The sequence below is a fragment of the Arachis stenosperma genome, chromosome 6 (assembly GCF_014773155.1).
Source record: "Arachis stenosperma cultivar V10309 chromosome 6, arast.V10309.gnm1.PFL2, whole genome shotgun sequence".
In the NCBI taxonomy this organism is placed as follows: domain Eukaryota; kingdom Viridiplantae; phylum Streptophyta; class Magnoliopsida; order Fabales; family Fabaceae; genus Arachis; species Arachis stenosperma.
The window spans coordinates 15,532,245-15,556,529 of NC_080382.1; the positions used below are offsets into that span (position 1 = coordinate 15,532,245).

Sequence of the window (24,285 nt, forward strand, 5' to 3'; positions counted from 1 at the left end):
GAGTTCACCGGCATTATAAAGATGGGGTAAAAATGGTCAAAAATGGAAATTCAGGTCTATCATTCTTTGGATGCAATAGCCCATAATTGACACCTTTCATTCCAAAGTTCAAAAATAATACTAAATAATCAATAAAGGGCTCAGGCGTCCAAATTTAGCATCCTATCCAAACTTCATTTCCTAGTGTTGCAACTTGTTATGGCCTGCAAAATTGTGTTCCAATAAGCAACGCTACGTCTACTTCACTTCCTACTCCTGAGTCCTGAGAATGATAATCACTCCTTTGCCGACCACTGTTTTATGCGTGTTCCTTAATCCAAAACAAAAAAAAAAGTGAGCTTTCACTATTACTACAAATTCCCACCAAACCAACAAGTAAAGATTAATAAAGATAAAAAAAGTGTCACTATTACTACCAAAGCAGGGAAGCATTATCATTCAAATTTGCAGCTTCACAAAACTGTTAAGGATATACAGATTTCACAAGGTTCAGAGCAAGCACGCAAAAGAATATTCAAACAAAAGGGTTCAATACGAGAGTATGACGATGACATTTTCGTAAGGGAGATGATGACACTACTTCTATTAAATATGTCATGACCCAATAACCAAATACTCCCTTTCATTGTCTGGAAACATTGATCTTCTAAATTACCGCTCCAAATCGACAGTATTTTGACACGGTGGTAGTAATATTTTGTACATTCTCAAATAGACAGTTTAATTGCGAAACAGAGAGAGAGAAGCAGTTAGCCAGTTAATACTACTACTTGTAAAACACATGCATGGCATTAGATTATCGTAGAATTTCAACACTATGTGACACATCATGACTGCCACCAAAATTTAATTTAAATAATCCAAGTGACATCCACAAACCTAATTAATCAGAACCTATCAACAAAACAAAATAACACAGACATCAACTCCTGACATCTAGCAAGATATTGTTGAGAAGTGTTCTATAAAATAAGATGATCACATCAAACATTCAATTAGAAGTTTAACGTACGGCAAAGGGAAAAGAAATCTACCCCTTCATTCTCTGCTGCTATCAATCAGCAGCCCCTGCTTCTTTGACATCAATGGCAAAAGCATACTCCTGATCACAGCCCATGAATGAATCACACATGAAGTAAAGGGTATAGGATTTCTTTCCAGCATCAGCAGGAGCAGCAAACTCCAGTTTGGCTTTTAGCTTCCGCTGAAGCGAAACCCGTTTAATGGCAAGCAACAAGTTGTGTTTGGTGTCACCAACAACAAGCCACCATCCCTCCTCCTTGGATTTTGGATACCTGGGAGCATCAACAGGTCCTACTTCTGCCTGATCCCGTTCGAGAGTGACTTGTATTGTGACATCTTCCCCAGCCCGCATGTCACTGTCTATCACCTCATATGACAAATCAATATTGGGGAAACGATTACAAAATCTGGCAATATCAAACAACTGGGAATCTGGCATGCCCAACAACTCCCGCCTTTCATCATCGTCCATCTCTAATAAATCAAACACAGTTTCTATACTCTTCCCTGGGTTCTCCTGGCATTTCTTAGCCAGATCCTTAGTAAAGTGAGGAAGTTGTAATAGCATGGAGTCACGTTCCCACATTCCTTGAGTAACCATTTGACTAACTTCCATGGCAAGAAGAGCCAAGCTTAGCCAACCATTACTTGATATTACATCTACCATTGCCTGAAGCAATCTATTTGCAGAAAGAAGAACCTCCCTCTGGTCCTGTGCAAGATTTCCCACGACAATTTGCCTAGAGAAGTGGGACTGCAACAAAGCATTAGCTTTAACATGTGGGTCTGTGACTCGGGGGTTTTCAAAGGAAAACCTTTGGTGATTGATTAATCTGCGAACCACCTCTTCCTCCCCAGGTCGTATTGGAAGCTGAGCATACTCAGAAGCTGAAGACAGAACCTCCAAAAGACCCTTCATTTTGTCTTTGAAGTCAAAGATGATGAAAACCGCTCAATTGTTGTGTAACTGATGTAATAATATGAAGCAATCATACCAAGATTGAGTGGAGAAAGATCCATGTCATCCTCGATCAGAATACACTTGCTCGCTTCCAAATCACTCAATGTATTTTCCACAAGCTCTGAAAGGTGATCAGAAAGATGTCTGTGACTAACTCCTTGTAGATTGTAATAGTTGGGATTTTGTGTGAGCCGCCTGTACATGAATGTCCATGTGAGATAATCTACAGCATCTTGCTTATTCTCAATAACCCCAGCAACAATTTCAGCATTCAAGTTATCATGCAAGAAGTGATGAAGGTGGCTCTCAACAGGGAAAGCTTCATATAAAAATTTCTTGTAGTATTCTTTACGGGGTGCATGGCACAAGATGACACATTTCCCAGAATTATCTACCAAAGGCCGGCTGGCATGACCCATCATCTGCAGAAGATCAGTAACAGGGTAATCTGACTGTGCATTTTCACGCCCATCGTAATACTGTGTGCCCATCACAACTACCAAGTGAGCTGACAATGTCACTCCCCAACACATAGAACTACTCAAAACACACACCTGAATCCAGCCAGCTTCAAACAGTTGGGTCACAATATCATAATCCAGATTGTTTAAGCCCTCATGCAAGCATCCCACTCCTTCTTGTAAAGGTCCTTTCAACATTTCATCACTAATCTTGTCAAGAAAAGGTTTAAGCTCTTCTGGGGACCGCAATAAGAATGGCTTCCCTGCGCTGTCTGCAGCCGAGTATGTAATCAGATCCACAGCTGTCTGGTGCACATGCTTCCTTGTAGGCACAAATACAAGAGCAGGTTTAGCATTCTTGGCATGCTGAACAATTGCAGCAGAAGTTGGTTTCGTCGTTGCTTGCATCCTTGCCTCAAAATTGGCAATGTCTACACCTTGAATGTGTATTTCCAAAGGTACAGGGCGAACGCCGGGGGGGAAGTTGAAAAGACCATGGGAAGTAGCTCCAATCCATTCTCCTAGATCCTTGGCATTTGCAAGAGAGGTAGACAAAGCCACAATGCGAATCTTGTTTTCAACCTGACTAGCAATATATCTCATCCTCGAAACAATGACTTCCAAAACAGGACCACCTTGACCTCCAATTAAGTGAAGTTCATCAATGATGAAAAGACTAACCTGCTGCACATGTTTCCTCTGTTTCCAGCGGCGGGATAAAGCATCCCACTTCTCTGGGGTGCTAATGATAATCTGACCTTTCTCAAGTAGCTTCAAGTCAGTTGCTGTTTCTCCAGTCAATTGAACCACCTTCAATTCAAGACCATCTTTACCAAATTTCTTCTCCCAATCATGATACCGTTCCTTGGCAAGAGCTTCAATAGGTGCAATATAAACAACACGCATGACACTATCAGGCCCTTTCTGATGATTCCTCAAAATAGCGAATTCTGCACAGATGGTCTTACCACTTCCTGTTGGTGCAGCAACTAATACATTGTCATCAGAATTATACAGAACTGTGAATACTTGGGTCTGAATAGGATTGAAATGCTTGAAATCCCGATAAAGTGCTTCATACTTTGGATTTCTCAATGCAGTCACAGGCAGTGGTTGCAGGTCCAAGAGTTCAGTTGGGGGAGGGTACTTTTCAGGTAAGATAAGGTGCCTGAAGGAAACAGGTAGAACAGTCTGTGACCCAAGCCATCTATCTGAAACAACATGGATGAAGTATTGAGGAGGAAGAGGTTCGTAGATTGGAACTGTGAAATTCAGCGTATGATCCTCATCAATAAACTGCTTTTTCAGCATAAAATTCTCATGATGAAGGATATATTCACCATCATTGTCCTCAACAATCACCCAAAAGGGTTCAACATAACCATGAATTCTGTCATCCCATGCAAAATCTGGAGTTATTGTGAGTTCAACCCTCAGAACTGTCCGAGTAATAGGCTGCACATGAGCTGCAAGGTTCAGTTTTGGAAATTGATGGATATATTTATGAAGCATCCTTCCCATCTTCGGAGCACGAATGAGTTCACCTATCTCTTGTGATGATAGGTCATAATACCTCTCCCAAGCCAAATCTTTCTTCTCCAACTTCATTAATACATCACCAGGGATACCATTGAACTGACGAAGAGGTGTTTGCACACTCCACATCCTCTTCGTCACCATCTTGCACAAGTTCAGAGCCTTTTCAGCCAACTGTGCCCATCCACGTTTCAGTACAATCTCAAAAAGAGCCCGCAAAAGGCGTCCAGCATTCTGAAAGAACAAATAATAAAAATCAGTACACTACTAGCAAATTACAAAAGTCAACAAGACTGTACCAAGTTATAAAATACAGGCATATTGGGAAAATTAAACATATTCTAATATCACAATTTCAATTTATTTTGAAGTTCATATAAAATATTTTTTAGTTCATAATTTTTGAAAACAATGACACGTAATATGATGCATAATAAAATTAAGTTCCTTTTTTATTTACTTAAAGATATTTCACGTTTAAATTATTTTTAAATTGATATTTACTTATTCTAAAAGTTTTAACAATTTGAAAATTGGCAAATCAAACGGATTTTCAATGTTTTCAAGCTTTTGAAGACAGAAAATATAGTCAAACCAAACATGTTTCCTAGAACTTGAAAATATGAAAATAAAATCTGTTTCAGAAAATGAAAACATGTTTTCTTATTTCTTTAACCAAATTGACCATTAATATCTCAATAGAATAGAACACAGTCTAACCTGAGTTATGAAAACCATATCAGATGTTAGTGAAAGCCCTTCAAGCTTTAACTTTGAAATGTGTGTTTGAAGCAAAACATTGATTTTCACACTTGGCTCTTCCAAACTCTCCTTGATGGGAATGGGAACACGGTCTAAAAGCTTTGCTAGCTCCATCTTCTCATCCTGCCTTACCATCACATACTTGAATTCTTCACTCAGTGAGAACAATCGGCATAGCTCTATGTCTCCCATTGTAGGCTTCAAATGCTCGTTATATGTGGAGATGGTTCCATGTGTTATGTAGTAGTAACTCGCAATGCGACCCAAGTCAGTGACCTGAAAATACCCACTCTTCCTGTCATACTTCACCAAATTATTTCTATCCAAGATGGCTGCAGCTGTATGAATCTGCAAGATTTCAATCAGAGAGATTAAGATTAGCCATTAAACCAGTAAAAGTCAGGAATGGGCAATACAAGAATACACATCCAAAACATCTGCATTAACATCACTCAAATTCGTCCACCATATTATCGAAAGAGAAAATCCCAATTCCAGGTAAAGGAAACCAGGTAATTTTTGGTGGTGAAAACAACAAATTTTTCCTCAAGTGAAAAATAGAATGGAAACCATGTGGCGTCTTTGTAATTAATTCTGGACGCACGAAATAAAAATACAAAGCATTTTCTGAAACTAAACAAACCTTAAGTTTCTCAGCTTATAATGAACTAGTAACCACTTTAAACAATTCTACACAAACCATGACTTGACAAGCATAAACATGACTGGAGAGACATTCCATACATTCACACACAAAAAACAGATAAACAGTTAATGGAAAGAAAAAGAAAACCCATAATTAATAAACCTGTGTTGGGTTAAAAGATAAAAATAACTAAATAAAACAAACCAAATAAAGGCAAAGAAATCAGTTTGGTTCAGGTAAATGATGCATAACGACACAATGAAAGCATATATTGCAGTGCAACATCAAGTTTTTCTTGGCCGATGAAGATCTAGTACCCTTTAAATAATTCTACAGAAACCATGACACTGACAAGCATAAACATGACTACAAAGCCGATCCATATATATGTTGCGCGCACGCACACAAACAAATGAAAAGGGAAGGGGGAAAAGGTTCTTAATGAATAAACAGAAAAAGAAAGTGTCAAGTAAAAACTTATAAAACAAAACCAACTAATGACAGACATCTTTTTGGTTCATGTAATAATGCATTATGATACAATTAAAACTTATATTGCAGTGATACTTACCAAATCAGCTCTTCTTTCCTCCAATGTTATATCTCTTGTCAGCACATCAGGTTCTAAACCATAAAGTGAAGGATTACGCCTCATGCGGACATACAAGTAAGTCTGTGCAAGCCAATCACAGGCTTCTCTAGCGTTTTGGACAGTACCAAGAACAATTTCTGCATTCAGCTGATCAGCCAACTTGGACACAAACTGGCTCTCAATAGGAAGTTGCTGATTCATAAGTGAGAGGTAATACTGCAACTCACTATGGCTAGTAACAATTATTCCTTCACCATAAGAGTCGTACTGGGGCCTTCCAGCACGACCCAGCATCTGCATCACATCAAGAGGGCTCAGTTCAGTCCATGCTCCCTTCTCCGGACTGTAAATCTGTGTTCCCTTAATTATCACCGTGTGAGCGGGAAGATTCACACCCCAGGCAAGGGTTGCAGTGGATACCAAAACTTGCACATGCCCATCAGCAAAGAGATCCTCAACAAGCTGACGATCTGTCCTGTTCAAACCGGCATGATGAATTGCAAAACCATATGGCAGAAGATCCTTAAGATCATTGCTCTTCACAAGGTCAGTATGAGTATGAAGAATCTCCCGACTTGCACTATCTTCTTTAAGGAATCTACCAAGGGTATCTTTTGCAAGAGCAGTATCTCTGATGGCTTTAGCTGTTTTAGCAGTTTCTATCCTTGAATGTACAAATATAAGAACTTGATGTTTTCCTGCCACAGCCATAACTTTCTCATAGCAAATATCATTCATCAACTGGAACCTCTGAAGCGGCTTCTTTACTGTGATTCCAACATACTGTTGAGAAAGGGGAACAGGCCTATAACTATTATCAAAATAGAACAACCCCTTCTCCAGTTCAACTCGTAAAAATACTGCCACATCTTCATAATTAGGGAGAGTAGCAGACAAACCCACCAACCGAATATGCTCTTCTGTGGTTGCAATCTGCCTTTGTGTTCTAGCAACAATGCTTTCAAGAACAGGACCTCTATTATCATGAAGAAGATGGATCTCATCAATGATAACTAGTTTCACAAGCTGTGTGTAAGTACGATCTCCAGACTTCCGAGTGATAATATCCCACTTCTCAGGTGTTGTCACAATAATTTGAGTCTCCTCTATCTGTTGTCGGGTTAGTGATTGATCTCCACTGAGCTCCCTAACTTTAACATCATAACTCTGCAGCCGATTGGATAAATTCCCAACAACCTCAGCTACAAGGGCTTTCATAGGTGCAACATAAACAATTTTGTATGCACTATGATCACCATCATCTGGATTTCTAGGCAGGGCAATCTGGTGGAGAATTGTGAGGACCGCCACATTAGTTTTACCAGCCCCAGTTGGAGCACAAAGAAGAAGATTGTCAGGTGTGAAAAGAGCAGTCTCGTAAACCTGGCTCTGAACCCTATTCAACTGTGTCATTCCTTTAAAGGCTGGTTGTGCCCAGTCCGGCATAGAAGATATCTTAACAAGCTTCTCATTCTCCTTAAGTGGTTTAGCCTTCAAAGCCGGCACATGAATTTCTTCATAACCCTTGCTGAGATGCCTATAGGACCCATCTGGAAGGTCACACTTCTTTTTTGCCATAAACAAACCACCTTGTGCAAAAGCAAGGTTATCTAGATCAAGCATCTGACGCTGACCTTTCAACCATCCACTCTCTGCATCTCTATCAGCAAGCCCCCTCCTGCTCCTCTCCCTGTCCCTGTCCCCATCACGGCCGGTATCGTCCCTCAACCTACGTGCCTCTTCCCTTATACTCTTCTCCAAGTTCTTCTGCCTCTCCTTCGCAGAGGCCCTTGTTGCATGCAACTGCTCCAAAATAGGCTGCAAATCTGTCCCCTTCATTTCCTCCTCAATCTTCTCTCTTTCCTCGTGGTCCTGTGCCCTTGCCAACTTGGTACACCACACTATCTTCAACCTGTTCCTTAAAAGGAACTTAATGAGACTGAACTTATCAAACTCAAGATGGATCAACAGCTTGTTCTCAACTTCTCTGTCATCACCTTCAGCCAGAATCTTTAGAACCTCTTCGGCGAGTTTCTGGCACTGCTGTGGATCAATCAGCTGCTCAAACGCCTGTGAAATCTTCCTCTGCAGCCAATAAGCATCTATATCCTGTACATTGAGACTCATTCCCTCATTTGCATCCTCCATATCTTCATCGTCAATACCACCACCCATTTGCATACCACCTGTTCCATTCGGTTCAGCAACATCATCCTCGTCCTCTTCCTCCTCCTGCACCTGATCAAGATCACTCTCATCATCATCATCCTCGTTCTCCTCAAATTCCACTGCCACACCAACATCATCATCAAGGCCATCATCGCCATCCATAGCCGAGGTACCATTAGCAGCATCAGACCCCTCCTGAAAGTCTGTAATAAGCTTCCCAATAGAAACCAGCTGGTCAAACACTTGACTAGGAATAGGATTCAAAAGCTTCTCAATTTCCTTCTTCTTGTCCGGATTCTTAACAGCATCATTCTTGAGCACTGCAAGAATCTCATCAGCCGCGCCGCTAACAATGCTGAGAGGCTGCCCGCCAAGCTGCTGTTGAATGACACTCAGCATGGCCTCATAGGCAGCCCTAGTCTCTTTGGTCTTGGGCTGATACACGCCTTCCTCAGTGGCAGTGAGGACACTCTCTTCCAGGAGGCGCCGGCGCTTGCCCTGTCGAGACAGGGGCTCGGTCAAAGGGTCACGCTCCTTCTTCTTCTTCTGGTTAGCCTTCTGAAGTTTCTCATCCAGCTCAGCGGGCCTGCCACGGTAGGCCCGGTCGCCAAAGCTCCTTGGGTCGATCTTCCCCCACAGTGACTCGGGTTCACCAGTGGGTTCGTGGGTTTCGCGGGGACGTGAGTCGGTGGTGAGGACCAAGCTCGAGTTGGCACGGTACTCGTACTGCTTGAACCGTGCGTGTGCCTCAGCACCACCACCAAGGTGCGACATTTTTCTCTACTCTCTTCAAATCCAAGTTAAAAGAAGGACAAAACCCCTAACCCTGCAAAATCAAAACTGAAAGCAAAAATGGATCAGAAAAGTATTGGATACAACCAATTGAAACAAAACCAGCAACATAAGAAAGACAATAAGATTGAAGCAATCGAAAGAAGAAAAAGTAATAATAAATGTGTCCGACCATGGAAACGGTAGCCTTGTTGGAGAGATGAAATAGGAGCAATGCTGGAGAAAGAATGGCCGCCGTTCGGATGTTCCTGAGAGAGAGACTGAGGGGACTTTGAAAGATTTAGAGATTTGGAGTAGGGTATTGGCAGGTAAGTGAATTGAGAATGGGTGGTGCGGTAGAACAATCACGAAGAAGATGGAGGTTTATTTTGATGGCACGATGCATGGTATGTTGAAACTTGGAACCCACGACAAGTAAGTAAAAAAATCTTCTAAAGTGTGAGAAAAAAAAGATTAGACGAATTAAGAATTTTTCGATACTATCTTTTATTTTTTAATAAATTTTAATTACTAAATTAATTTTTAAAATTTTATTTTGTTAGATAAATTAGTCTCACATATCGTATTGTTTAATTATAAGAAAAATTGGTCTAAAAATTTTAAAAATTGATATATTTCTATTAAATAATAACAGAAACTAATTTACTTTTATATTAAAAAATATTTTATTTATTATGTGTAAAACAAAATTATATTATTAAATATAAATGCAATAGTAAAAGTTTTTGTATTATATAAATTTAATCCATTCCAATTAAAAAAATATATCTACTCAAGTAAAAACACAAATCTTTATTTTTATCTTTATCTTTATCTTTATTTTTATTTTTATAGTAATACAAATGGGAAACTCATATATTGACGTGGCGCTCATACGTTAAGTTTGAAAATTTATTTGCTTAGGTGTCGCCACTAGAAATTTTTAGAATTATATTTGTTATAATTGCAAAAGATATTTTATATTTAAATTTCATTAACTTATCAACATTTAATTTAAGTATAATTTAAATTTAAAAAACAAATTTAAATTTGACTATATAAAAAACAAACAAACTCAGTGAATTTTTAAATTTAAAAAAATTAATAAATAAGATGAATAAATAAAAATGATCTATGTAAAACAAATTGAAATTATCTTCTTCTTTTTTTAATTTTTTTCAGTTAAGGATATCATCTGAAAGTAATTAATTGTACTAAATAATAGAGATGTTGTATTATGTATATCTAATTCGTACTTTTATTGTTGACTCATAGCTAGAGTTTTCTGAAACCTAATTGAGTTTGTTTGAATTTGACTTAAATTTATGATAAAATAAATAAATTTAAATTATAAATTCTAATAACTAACTAATTTAACTAGTTTTTTCGAAAATCAAAGAGAGTAAAACGGAATATTAGGAAACTACAATAATTACGTGAGCTTATTTATTGCTATTAGTTATTAAGTAAACTTAATTTTTTTAATTAATAATTTATTAGCTTTTTCTTTAAATAAAAGAGTAATATTATTATAATTAAAGTGAAATTTTTAAGCAAATAATTTATAAATAATTTTTTAAATTATCTCAACAATATTAAAACTAAATATCTAACAACTTAAGAAAGTGTATTTAAAAATTCAAAACACAGTCAAATAATTCTTTACAATTCGTCACCAAAAAAAAAATAATTCTTTACAATTCAGAGACACCCCATCCAGATCGGTAATACAGCCCAAGAACAAAAGTATTTGATTCAAACATTCATGATTATATATATATATATATATATATATATATCATGGAAATTAAACATGAAAATTGCTCCAGTTGTATCAATTATCAAATGAGAGATTTCAAAGAGAATCAATAACCTCTCATTCATCAAGCAGCAAGAAATACGATGTTCTAAGTATAAGGTACAAAATGGAAAATCAAGTACTTTACAAGCCTTCCTTACAAGTCAGGTTAAAGGCTTCAATTGTGTATTCATTGAAAATTTTGATTTTCTATATGCATACCGTGTGGCCACCTAATGCCGCTACCCAGGCCACTTTCTAAGAAAATAGGGAAGAGGAACGTGGCTGGGAAGGGTGAAAAACAACCATCAATTCTCATGAGTGATTAACTGCTTCTTTATATTAATCTGTCTTCTGTGTCCAATGATGCAGGTTGCAAAATATTCACAATTGTAGTATAATTAAAAATGCTTTAGTGATATAATACCTCTAAAACTTGCAAAGGGTCCAATGATTCTCCATGATTGTGGAGAAGGCGAACAGCAGCATTAAACATGGGCTCCTTACCATCTTGTGGATCCAAATACATTTCAAGCAACCTGAGGCCATCATCACATTTAAGAATGCAAAATTCCATTACAATGTGCAAAAGAACTTCTAAATAGATAAATAAAGTATTGAAAGGGTTCAAGGGAGACATACTGCATGTAAGCATCAGGTCTGCCAATTTTAGCACAATACTCCTCAGCAGCCTCACTGTCTTCCAACTTCCTGTGAGCCAACAGACATAATAATATTTTAAGACATAAATAAAATCAGTGTATATACATACATATAAGCTCAATAAATAAAATTAGTGTATGATAATGATCACAGACAAAGAACTATGTATAATAACCAAAGTCAGATAAATAGAGTTTAAGATAACACAATTAAAAGACTTAAAATTTACCTTTTCTAACCATAACTCTGACCCTTCAATCAAGTCAAGAACTTCTTCTGGATCATACAAGTCAGAGGATTGCAAAAATACCTGCAGTCTTTTTCTTACACTAGTCTGAAACCTACAATGAAAAGAAATCAGGTCAACTGCATATATAGACACAGCATGTATACCAACCAAAAGCAAGGAACTTGAAAACAAGCATTGCATTACAATTTTAGGAAGTTTAACAATACACAAGAGGATTAGGAGCCAATTTTTGGATGTCAATGTGATCTGTGGCAGAAGTCCACTCATGTATATCTGAATCAAAATAATAAGTAAACTTAAGGCAAATATAAAATGATATAAACCCACCAGCAAGGGCAAATTGAATCTCTTTATGAATCTGACACATTCATCATGACCAGTAAAGAAGCATCAAAAGTTTATGTTTTAATCAAGCCAATCCATCAAATAATTGAAAAGGATACTAGCATTTGTACAGATGACCCAACACACAACCCAGCAATAACATAGAACAATGACACTTTCAATAGAAAAGAAAATTTACTGGGAGATATGCACCATCAATAGAGAGATTGAAGCAACCCAGGCAATATCCAACAAGTGAATCAGTTCCACACTGGAGAACTATTGCACCAGGTTGATATGTTTCCACTACTTTAGAGATGATCTATAGCATAAAAATTTTCAAAGTTTCAGATTAAACGCAATCAAGTAAGAAATAATGCACAGAGACAAAGTGAGAGGGAGTTGGACTTACAGTCTTGAAAAGTCGAGTAAAGCTAGGGTCATCTATTCCATCCTTGAATGGGACATCTATAGCATAATATAATGCCTTCTTTTTCTCCTATTTCCTTCAATACAGCACGCAGCTTCTTATTCCTTCTCTTAGAAACAAAAAGCATGGCGTAGTTAAGAAGTTTCCTTATAGAAATAATAAAATAATGGATTAATTGATATCATATTTTATGCAATAAATATAACAAAACTTCTTAAGCTTAAATACAATACTTAATAAGGAAATCAAATTAAGGACTTTTTTATTACCCGGTCAGGATTTTCAGTATTCAGAATAAACGGGAATGTCAATTTTGCCTTTAAACCTCTTCAGTGAATAGAAGCCATGCATATGAAAAGGAAATAGTGAAAATAAGGTAAACCTGAGGATGAGCTAGAGTTCCTTTGGTGTCGTAGGCTACTTCAAGTGGGATATCAAAGGTTGCGCAGCCACGCGAATACACCACCACGCTCTCTAGAGGCTCCAGAAAGCCGCGGTTTTTAGCAGACATGCTTGAGCACACGAAATCCAGCACGCAGATATCTGTGCATACGCCTACAACCACCAGCTTCCCAATCCAAGCAACAAAAGAAAATGCATTACATCAGCGGTTATAACTTTTAATGATATGATATAAAAAATCAGCAGTTTACTTTGCTAGAAACAATCACAAATTACTCACTGTTTTGATCTTATTCTTCTTCACCCAATCTACAAAAACAGTGAGGAGGATAAGGGTCCTCTGACTTGTTAGGGTGGTGAGAATCCAGGAAAGCCATGACTGGCAATTTCTTCTCGCAGAACAATCTTGCTAGCCTTTCTAATTTATTGATCATCCTTGATATCTGTCTGTTGGCTTCTCTTGGAGCCTAAAAAGCAAGTAAATTAATCACAAACACACATGCAGGGTCTCAAATCTGATTACTAGTAAATGAAGAGTACCAGATTTCCAGAACCAACAGTACAGAATCCATTTATGATGTCCACAAGAACAAGACCATTGACAGTGGCTTCGGTTAATACCACTGACTCCTGCTCCAGAGGAATCTCATTCTTGAGGAGCTCAACTGTTTGTGACACCATACTCCCTTTCCCGCACTAGTAAGTAATCTGAATTCTTAGTTAAAATCGGTGAGTAACTATTACATGTTCACTTCATAATTCGAAGTGTACCTACATTCACTGAGGCAAATTCACAAACATGTTCTACTCATGGTTCACCATACAACAACAACAACAACAACAAAGCCTTGTCCCACTAAGTGGGGTCGGCTACATGAATCAAACGACGCCATTGTGCTCTGTCATGTATCATGTCTACAGAGAGACCGTTTACATGTAGACCACCTCATGGATAGTCTTCTTAGGTCTTCCTCTACCTTTCGCCCTTTGTCCATCTTCCATCTCATCTACTCTCCTGACTGGATGTTCTATCGGTCTTCTTCTCACATGTCCAAACCACCTGAGACGGATTCAACCATCTTTTCCACAATGGGTGCTACTCCAACTCTCTCCCTTATATCTTCATTCCTTATTTTATCCAATCGCGTATGACCACTCATCCATCTCAACATCTTCATCTCTGCCACACTCAGCTTATGTTCGTGCTCCCCTTTAGCCGCCCAACACTCCGTACCATACAGCATAGCCGGTCTTATAGCGGTGCGATAGAATTTACCTTTAAGTTTTAAAGGCACTTTTTTGTCGCATATAAAACCAGATGCACTCCGCCATTTTGACCAACCTGCTTGGATCCTATGATTTACATCCTGTTCAATCTCTCCATTATCCTGTATGATACACCCAAGATACTTAAAACTTTTAACTTTTTCTAGGATGTTTTCTCCAATCTTCACCTCTATATTGGGGTTTTCCCTTCTCAAACTGAACTTACATTCCATATATTCCGTCTTGCTACGGCTTATGCGCAGACCATACACTTCTAGAGCTTCTCTCCATAACTCCAACTTCTTATTTAGGTCTTCCATTGACTCTCCCATAAGGACGATATCATTGGCAAAAAGCATACACCATGGCACAGGCTCTTGGATGTGCTCTGTGAGTACTTCCAAGACTAATGTGAAAATGTATGGGTTTAAGGATGATCCCTGGTGTAATCCTATACTAATAGGGAATTCTTCCATCACACCACCTTGAGTCTTCACACTAGTTGTGGCCCCATCATACATGTCTTTAATTGCCCGAATATATGCGATCCTTACTCTCCTCTTTTCTAAAACCTTCCATAAGACCTCCCTTGGTACCCTATCATACGCTTTTTCCAAATCAATAAACACCATATGTAGGTCCCTTTTACTACTACGATACCTCTCCATCATCCTTCTTAATAGGTATATCGCTTCAGTGGTAGATCTTCCTGGCATAAATCCAAATTGATTCTCTGTTACTTGTGTCTCTTTTCTCAACCTCCGTTCTATCACCTTTTCCCATAACTTCATAGTATGACTCATAAGCTTAATCCCTCTATAGTTTCCGCAACTTTGTATATCTCCTTTATTCTTGTAAATAGGTACCAATGTGCTCTTTCTCCACTTATCAGGCATCTTCTTTGACCTTAAAATCTCATTAAAAAGCTTGGTTAACCAGTTGATGCCTTTTTCTCCAAGACCTTTCCAAACCTCAATCGGGATATTATCAGGTCCTACTGTCATGCCATTTTTCATCTGCTTTAAAGCCTCTTTTACCTCGAAGTCTCGAATCCTTCGATAGTAGTCAAAGTTTTGATCTTCTTCCCTTGTGCATAATCGACCAAGGCTCGGAAGAGTCTTCTGTCCCTCATTAAATAACTCGTAGAAGTAACTCTTCCACCTTTCATTAATATTCTCCTCTTGAGCCAACACCTCTCCATCCTTATCCTTTATGCACTTAACCTGATCCAAATCTCTCGTTCTTCTTTCCCGACTCTTTGCGATTCTATATATACCTTTTTCTCCTTCTTTTGTGCCCAAAAACTGGTAGAGGCCCTCATATGCTCTTGTTTTTGCTTCACTTACAGCCAATTTTGTCTCTTTCTTAGCCGCCTTATATTTTTCTCAATTATCTGCATTGCGGCATAAAGACCACTTTTTAAAGCATTCCCTTTTTATCTTTATCTTTTCTTGTATACTCGCATTCCACTACCAGGACTCCTTGTCTCTTGGTCCGATTCCTTTAGATTCACCAAAACTTTCTTTTGCTGTTCTTCTAATAACTTCTGCCATCTCCCTCTACATCTCTTCCGCGCTTCCGTTCCCATCCCACTTTGCCTCTTCTCCTACCTGTCTTAGGAAGTTTCTTTGTTCCTCACCTTTCATCCGCCACCACCTCGTCCTTGGGTTCTTCGTATAATGTCTTTTCCTCAACTTTTGCTCAACGCGAAAATCCATGACGAGCACCCTATGTTGTGTTGTCAAACTCTCTCCCGGAATAATTTTACAATTAATGCAAAATTTCCGGTTGACTCTCCTCAACAAGAAGAAGTCGATTTGAGAGCTTGTCATGCCACTCTTATAGGTTATAAGATGTTCGTCTCTCTTTTTAAAACATGTATTTGCGATGAGAAGATCAAAGGTTGAAGAAAAGTCCAAAATAGTTTTACCCTCGGCATTGATCACCCCGAAACCATGGCCTCCGTGAATACTCCCATATCCAGTCACTTCTCTCCCAACATGGCCATTTAAATCTCCTCCTAAGAAAATCTTATCTCCCAAAGGTATGCCTTGAACCAAACTCTCTAAATCCTCCCAAAATCTTATCTTGTGTTGTTCGTCCGAACCCACTTGCGGTGCATAGGCGCTAATCACATGGAAAGCACCTCCCTCCACCACAAGTTTGATAGAGATGATCCGATCTCCCACTCTCTTGACATCCACTACGTCCCTCTTCCACTGCTTATCCACAATTATTCCAACCCCATTCCTATTCTTCACCTTTCTTGTATACCAAAGTTTGAAACCAGAAGTATCCAACTCCCTAGCATTTGCACCAACCCATTTCGTTTCTTGTAGGCACATAATGTTAATCTTCCTCCTTGTCATGGTGTCCACCACCTCCATGGACTTTCCTGTTAGAGTGCCTATGTTTCATGTCCCAAATTTCAACCTTCTGTCGCTTCGACCTTTACCTTTTACTTTGTGAACTAGCTTATTTACCCTCGTCCGTTCACGAAAACGCGAGAACCCTTGCTCATTTAACACTACATCCAGGCACCGATGCAGCGGCTCTTGCTTTGACACCGTACTCGAGCCATACGACGCGTTGCTTCCGGGCAACGACCTAGCTTTAACGTAATAATGTCTTTGATTCATGTCATGGGAGTTCGGCTATATTTTTATGTTGGTTGTCGAAAACCTAACACAACCCTCCTCCTTTATCCGGACTTGGGACCGGCTATGTACCGCAAGTGTAACATAGGCGGAGTTACTCATGGTTCACCATATCTCAAACAAATTATACTGAATTCGAAGTCCAATCCTTTTTTTCTCACTTGACCAAAATTAACTACAAAGAATTGCATACTAAATTTCCCACTCTGTGTATTATATGCCAATTTTTCTTCAAACAAGATTCAATACTTTACTCAACAAAATTTATAATTTAATTTACTGTTAGGAAGAACATAACCATATCTTCCATATACATAAATGAATAAATTAATAAAAAGGTTTCCCTAACGAGAGGAGCTGCCGAATTAGCTTAAGCACGAAGATATCACCTACCACTACCAGTTTCAAACATAGTATATAGATTCAATTTCTCAAGTTTGGCTACTAGACGAAAATAAACAACGCTAAAAGCGAAGAACAACGAAAAATAGTGAGACCAGAGGAGGCGGCAAGCAGAAGAGGCAACGGTGAGAAAAGAGCCACACGATGATGAGCAACGACAGATATGGACGGCAATGCGATGATCTGCGACAAAGGACTGAGCAGAGGAGGCGATGGTGAGAAAAGAATGACACGACGACGAGCAACGGCAGAATCAGAGGAAGACGGCGAGCAACGACATTGACATAGAAGCTTTATGGCGGCAACGACGAGGACATGAACGGCGACAGTGACGAGCTTACTCTCCCTCTGATCACGAACATTACAGCGAGCTTAATGGTGATAATGGCGTAGATGAATCTGGTGGCGGCGAATAGATCTAGGGTTCAGATCTCAATTTTTTTTTAATTCTAAATTTTAGACAAGTTTTTATTTAGATAGAAATTTATTTGGGTTTAATTATAATAATTGAGAAATTCTCCACAAGTGTTTTTTTGTACAAGTCTTTACAAGTGCACTTCCTTCTTCTTCTTGCGCACGTTCTTCTTCTTCTTCCTCTTCTTCTTCTTTTCTTTCGTTTCTTGCCTTCTCTTTCTCCTTCTTCTTCTTCTTCTTGCTGCACGTTTTTCTTCCTCTTCCTCTTCTTCTTCTTCTTCTTTTCTTTCGTTTCTTTCTTTCTCTTTCTAGTTCTTCTTCTTATTGCACGTTCTTCTTCCTCTTCCTCCTCTTCTTCTTCTTCTTTTCTTTTGTTTCTTGCCTTCTCTTTCTCCTTCTTCTTCTTGCTGCACCACCTTCTTCCTCTTTCTGTTCTTCTTCTTTATTTATGTGCTTTTCTCTCTGTTTTCTTTCTTGTGCTTTTCTCTCTGTTTTCTTTCTTCGTTATTCTCGATTTCCATTGTTTTTTGACATCAAGCTCTGACGTTTTTGAAGAAGAAGAAGAACAGAAGATGAAGATGAGGAGGAGAAAGAGAAAGAATTCTGAAATATGCATAAGGTGTACTTCAACGAATTTTGGGTGTATTTCTTAAATCCTTTGGGTGTATTTTTGTAATCCTTTTGGTGTATTTCTATAATTGTTTGGGTGAATTCCTGTAACCGTTTGGGTATATTTCTGTAATCCTTTAGATGTATTTCTATAATCGTTTAGGTGTATTTCTGAAGTTCCATTATCTTCAAATTTGGTAAGAAAATTGTTTTCATGGAAGAAGAAGAAGAGTCGTTCATAATGCATGGTGAGTAGCGCGCTTTGAAAACATGAAGTTGTTGAATAACGTGGAAGTGTGTAATGCGTTAATTAAGTGTAATGCATGTGTTTTATTGGACTTGTAAGACTTGTAAGCCAAAAAGACTTGTATGTATAGCAGGCCTTATAATAATTTAGAGTATAAACATCTGTCTGGATGATTGGACTTAGAGATTTTTGAATTTTAACTAGTAGTAATTAATGGGAGTTTTATATTATGCCACAAATAAAAAATGTTGGGGAGGTTTTAAAAAATCTCCATAAAAAAATCTCATAAATAAATAGAAATTTTGTAGTGAGTATGGTAATGGAAAATTTCCATAATTCAGTAGTATCTATAACTTTATCTGTACACAAAGAATTTTAAAAGGAATAATTACTTGTACTAAGTAAGAGAGGTGTGATGTTATACATCTCTGATTCATAATTTTATAGTTGGTTTATAGCTAAGATTTTGTGAAAAACCTAATTGACTTTGATTTGAATTTAAAATAAAAATCCTAGCAACTAACTAAAAGATGATATAATATAAACAAAATTATTATTATTACATAAAAACTAATTGAATAAATTTGAATTAATTCGAGTTGACTTGTATAATAATTACGTGAATTTATTAGCTTAGTAATAAATTTGAATTATAATAAATTTAAATTAGTTTTTTCAAAAATTTTAATTTATGAATAAATAACTTAAAATTAAAAAGTACAACTTAAGCAAATAATAATAATTTATAATTTAAAAGTTATCTGCAAATAATTTAAAATTTAAAAAGTAACTACCTAAGCAAAACAACTTAAAATTTAAAAAATAATCACCTAAACAAAACAACTTAAATTTAAAAAGTAGCAACTTAAGCAAATAATAAATTATGATTTATAAATAAAATTTTAAAATTCAAAAGAATAATATGCAAATAACTTAAATTAAAAAGTAACAACCTAAGTAAATAACTTAAAATTTAAAAAATAACAATCTAAACAAATAATAATTTATAATTTTTAAAAATTTCTAGAGACGATACCAAAGTAAATAATTAGTTCAACAATATTAAAAACTAAATACCTAACAACCTAAGAAAACGTAATTTAAAATATAAAAAGTAACAACCTAAACAAATAATAATTTATAATTTATAAATAAAATTTAAAAAATTTCTAATGACGACACCTAAACAAATAAACTTTTAAGCCATTTTTCTATTATTTTTAAGAGGTTAATTTTTATATTTTTATTTTTAAGATTATAAATTTGATGAAATAATTTAAAATTTTAAAAATAAAAAATATTTAAAATAAAAAAATAATATTTGTTTATTTTTAGAATATATAAAATTTATAAATTTAAATTAAATAAAATATTAAAAAATTATGTATAACAAAATCAAGATAAATATTTACAGATGTTATTAGTTATAAATTTATAAACATTATTAAGTTTATTTATTTTTTAATAATATTTAATTTAAAACAAAAATAAAAATTTATATTCAAAACACTCTTATTTTTTTGCATAATTTTAATAAAAAAAATAAATTTTTTTTAATTTTATATTTAATTTCTTAAATTATCTTTAATTTTGTTATATTTTCAAAACTAGCATTTGACTCATGCAAATTTCACAGGACCACAAAATTCTTTTTATCATGAAAATTTGTATTCTCTAAACAAATTTACTAGTTACTTTAGTTGTATAGATTAGTATTTATTTCATTTTCTCTATTTTTATTTGCTTGTTTAAAATAATTAGGCTTTGATGGACATTAGAAACCGTCTTTATAGCATTGTTACTTTTATAATTATATTTTGTTATTATAAAATATGAACCGTCTTTAAAATATCTAATTTATAAATTAAAATATTAAAATAATAATTTAAATAATAGTATATAATTTAAAATTTTACTTTTTAAGTTTCATATAAAATATATTTGTTGTTTTTAAAGTTTATTAAAAATTTTAAAAATATTCTTAAATTTTAGTTTGTCTCAATTTTATCTTAAAAATTTTTGAATACAAATCTATCTTTAATAGCTAATTTTTCAAAAAACTTTATAACTAATTTTGTAATAATTTCATAAAAATAATTTTCAACACAAATAAGTTAGACATAATTATTATACATCATTATTGGATTGGTCCTAATTTTTTAAAAAACTTCTATAACAGAATTGAGATAAATTAAAACTTAAGGAGATTTTTAAAAATTTTTATAAATTTCAAGATAAAAAATATACTTTAACTTTTTATAAAAATTAAGTAATCTTTTTCTTGATAATACAATCGAAATGTCTATTTTTCTATATATACCATTAAATAATTATTTAAAAACTCACATCTCATACAATTAGAACTTAGAAGTTAATTCTTACTCGTATTTATAGTTGGAAAAAATTTTTTAATTAATGCAATTATTAGTTGTTAGGAAAAAAACTAAAATTAATTTCAAAAAAATATAAATAATACTCTTTTGAGTTGATTTTTAAAAACACATATAATCTTATTTAAATTTTGAACTAATCATCCTAATGGGCATCATGTATTAATAAAAAAATTCTCAATTTATAGTAGGTGCAGCTACCCCACACCAATATACATGTATCCGTCGCTGGTCTCCTGCAAGCTCATGTTCTCCAATGCCAAACGTGGTGCCTCTAAGGTTGCATTGGCCACAAGATTTCCATCCTTAATCTTGACAGGGCTAACCTCAGAGAGAAGGTCCAAACATAGTGGTTGACATACCGCTTGAAGCAGGAAGTGAGACTTACAATACCCTAAAAGAAATTGTTCAGTTACATCACTCGGACCCGTTTCAACATGGCAGGTTTTCCTCTTCGACAGTCGATATTGAGGTATCCAGGATTTTACAAGATACTCAGCTAAAGGCCCAAATTTCGACGGATCATAAGCTGAAGTCTGCATCATTTCAATCAAACAATTTAACAAAACAAGATTGACATCAATCAATTGTACTAAAGAAAGATCAACTGAAAAGGTAGATGATTATACATACAGGATATCCAGATAACGATGATACATCAGCTTGGGGACGAGGCCAAAACTTTAATTTCAAGCTAACAATCTCATTGTTTATCATAGTGGTGTATTGTTCTGACAAGTCAATCGTGCCAGATGCCCTCTAAGAAGCAAAAATCAGTAGAGACAACCAATTTAAAGCACCACTTAAGGCGCCCAAGGCCAGGAGATGGCCTTGGATGTTGGTGAGATCGCAGGAGAGAGCAATGTGGGTGCAGAGGGCTGCCAGGTTGAAGAGAACAGAGGCCTTCTCCAAATGGATGTTATGCTGAAAAGAGTCCTGTTGCGGGTTGATGGCATTGTACCAAACGAAGATAGGAGGGTTGGGTGAGGTATTCATAGGGAAGAAAGGCTCAATCATGCAAAGGCATTTGAAATAACGGATAAGGCAGTCACGGCGAGAGGGTAGAGAAAGGTCATCACGCAGCATCTGATTGCGCAATTTGTGTAGCATTTGGAGAAGGCCTTCTACTCTCTTTGCCACGCTCTCAGAGTATTTGAGGATAAAGTAATTGCGCAGGGACTCATAGAGAGATTCAAGGGCTCACTCTTCTTCAAAGGAAGGAATGAAAGAATATCTGACCACGACGACAACGAAGATGAGAGGATTGCTGAATTTGTTGGATAAGGAGGAGGCATGTCCCATGGGTAAGCCACCAGCTTTCCATCCTTGACAATCTTGAAAGGATTGTACTCGGAGAGGAGGAGGTCAACGTATATTTGTTGTAGGTTGGGGGTCCTGCAAATCCCTCTAACTAAGATCTCAGTGACATATTCTGCATCATGATCAAGAGCACAAGATGTGACCCGTGAGTATACAGCAGGTCGCTCGGATTCGGGTAGGATGGATGATTGCCTCTAACGAGCCTCCGCCTGAAAGAATGTCACCTTCTGGTAAAGATGAGTTACCCAGGTTTGGTCAAAAGAGTAGACATGTTTCCGTGCAGCCGAATCAGGAGGTATCAGTCCATATGCTCTATCATAAAGCTTATAAACCTACATCATCATCATCATCATCATCACTAGAATGAAAAAATAAATGTAAAATCAATCAAGAATTCAAGAGTGAAGACTGACCGATGAAAATGCTAGGGCACATCGGTGTTGTTGGAGAGCGTAACTGGCGTCGTTCTTGTTGAGCTGTTGCTGTAGTTCGAGCTCGGAAGCCTGAGCGGAGAAAAGGTGGTGCAGAAACTCCGCGAAGAGGACAGTCAAATCGAGGGTGGCGGAGACCACACGCTTGGCAAAAACCTTCCGGAGGTTGGAGAAGAAATTGGCGGCAACTTTGAAGGATTCCATTACAAGATGACGGCCAAGGGCGGTGGTACGGTCGCAAGAGGCACCAATCTGGCTGCAGATGGCTCCAAGGTTGAAGAGAACAGCGGCCTTCTCCAATCGGATGGCGTTGCGCTGTGAGGAGACCCCATCCTCATGCTCAGGGTTGAAGGCGTCGTACCAGACAAAGACGATGGGGTCGGCGTCGGAGGAGAGAGAGGTGAAGAGTGGCTCAACCATGCAAAGACATTTGAAGTAGTGGATGAGGCAGTCACGTTGCATGGGAAGGGAGAGGTCCCCTCTACGCTCCACCATGTCCCTGCGGCATTTGTTTAGGGTTTCCAGAACGCTTTCAACTTTTTCTGCATCGCTCTCCGAGTATTTTGCGACTACCAACTTACGTAACGGCAGGTACAGCTCCACCGGATCAGTCTTCTTCAGTGGGATTGACAGCACTGTTTCCGGGTTCAACAACTCCCGATCATCGTTGCTCATGGCGGCGTCGAATGAGGATATAGGATATGATATCATACAATTCGGGGAGAATCAGAGAATCAGAGAATTGGAATAGAAAAAGTTAACCAGCTATTTAATTTTGAAATTCAAAAAATTAGGATAGTGGGCTTTTTTTTTTAGCAAATTTATTTTTTAAATCGAATCAAATTATACCGCAAAACTTTTTTTTTTTGTATTATAATGGAAAAAAAACTTTGGTTATACAAATACAACAGCTTCCACCTAAGTTGTTTGGAAGAGCAATACCTCAGCTTAAATGACTCTAATACAACACCTTGTCTCAAGCAAGATTGCTGCGTGTGTTTGGTACTGATGAGTTTGGAAAACTCTAAATTAATATTTGTGATGATTAAATATTATTAATATAATTAATTGCAAAATTAATTTTGGATTTAATATTGATTAAATTAGTTTTGTAATGCAGGTTTTTATTTGGGCCAGAATGAATGTTATTGATGCAAGCCCAAATGCTTTCTTGTGTGCTCAGTGTTTGATTCAAACTTACCAGGAAAGCAAATGCTTTTAGTGGCCAAAATTCATAAGCCAAATGTTTTATGCATGCTGGTCCGAAAGGAAAATATTATTGGGCCAATTTAAATCTAATGTTACCAAGCCCAAACATTGCTTTGATGAAAGCTTCCAAGTCTGGCCCGAAACCAAGTTTAAATGAAAGCATAAAGGCTTCTTGCTTTCCAACGGATTCCATTGCTTGCTAAGAATGGATTTCAAATTAATAGGCTAGCCTTGGAACTATGAGAGAGAAATTGACTTTGATGTGATGGGAATCATTATGATTAATGATACACGCTAACCCACCAGGAAGTAAAAGCAACTCTTTTAACTTGCTACATTTCATTTAATTGCTTTTACTCTAATTTCATATTCTCTCTCTCTTTCTTCTTCTCTCTTCGGTTAATACACAGGAACAATGGCTTCCTTGAAATCAAATGGAGCTACCGAAGCAAGGGGACAAGCTACAAGACCATCGAGTTGATGGCACGAAAAAGAAAAAGAAAAGTATGCTGTGGCTGAGATTATCACCTAATCTGGTAAGATTTGGTGAGG

The 24,285-nt window shown here is 36.8% G+C and overlaps 2 pseudogenes; both read right to left on the reverse strand.

The window, feature by feature from the left end:
* Positions 1–235: 235 nt before the first annotated feature.
* Positions 236–8,924, reverse strand: LOC130936002 (DExH-box ATP-dependent RNA helicase DExH12-like; annotated as a pseudogene).
* A 2,488-nt stretch (positions 8,925–11,412) lies between these two features.
* On the reverse strand, positions 11,413–13,469 carry LOC130933738 (nicotinamidase 1-like; annotated as a pseudogene).
* Positions 13,470–24,285: the final 10,816 nt, after the last annotated feature.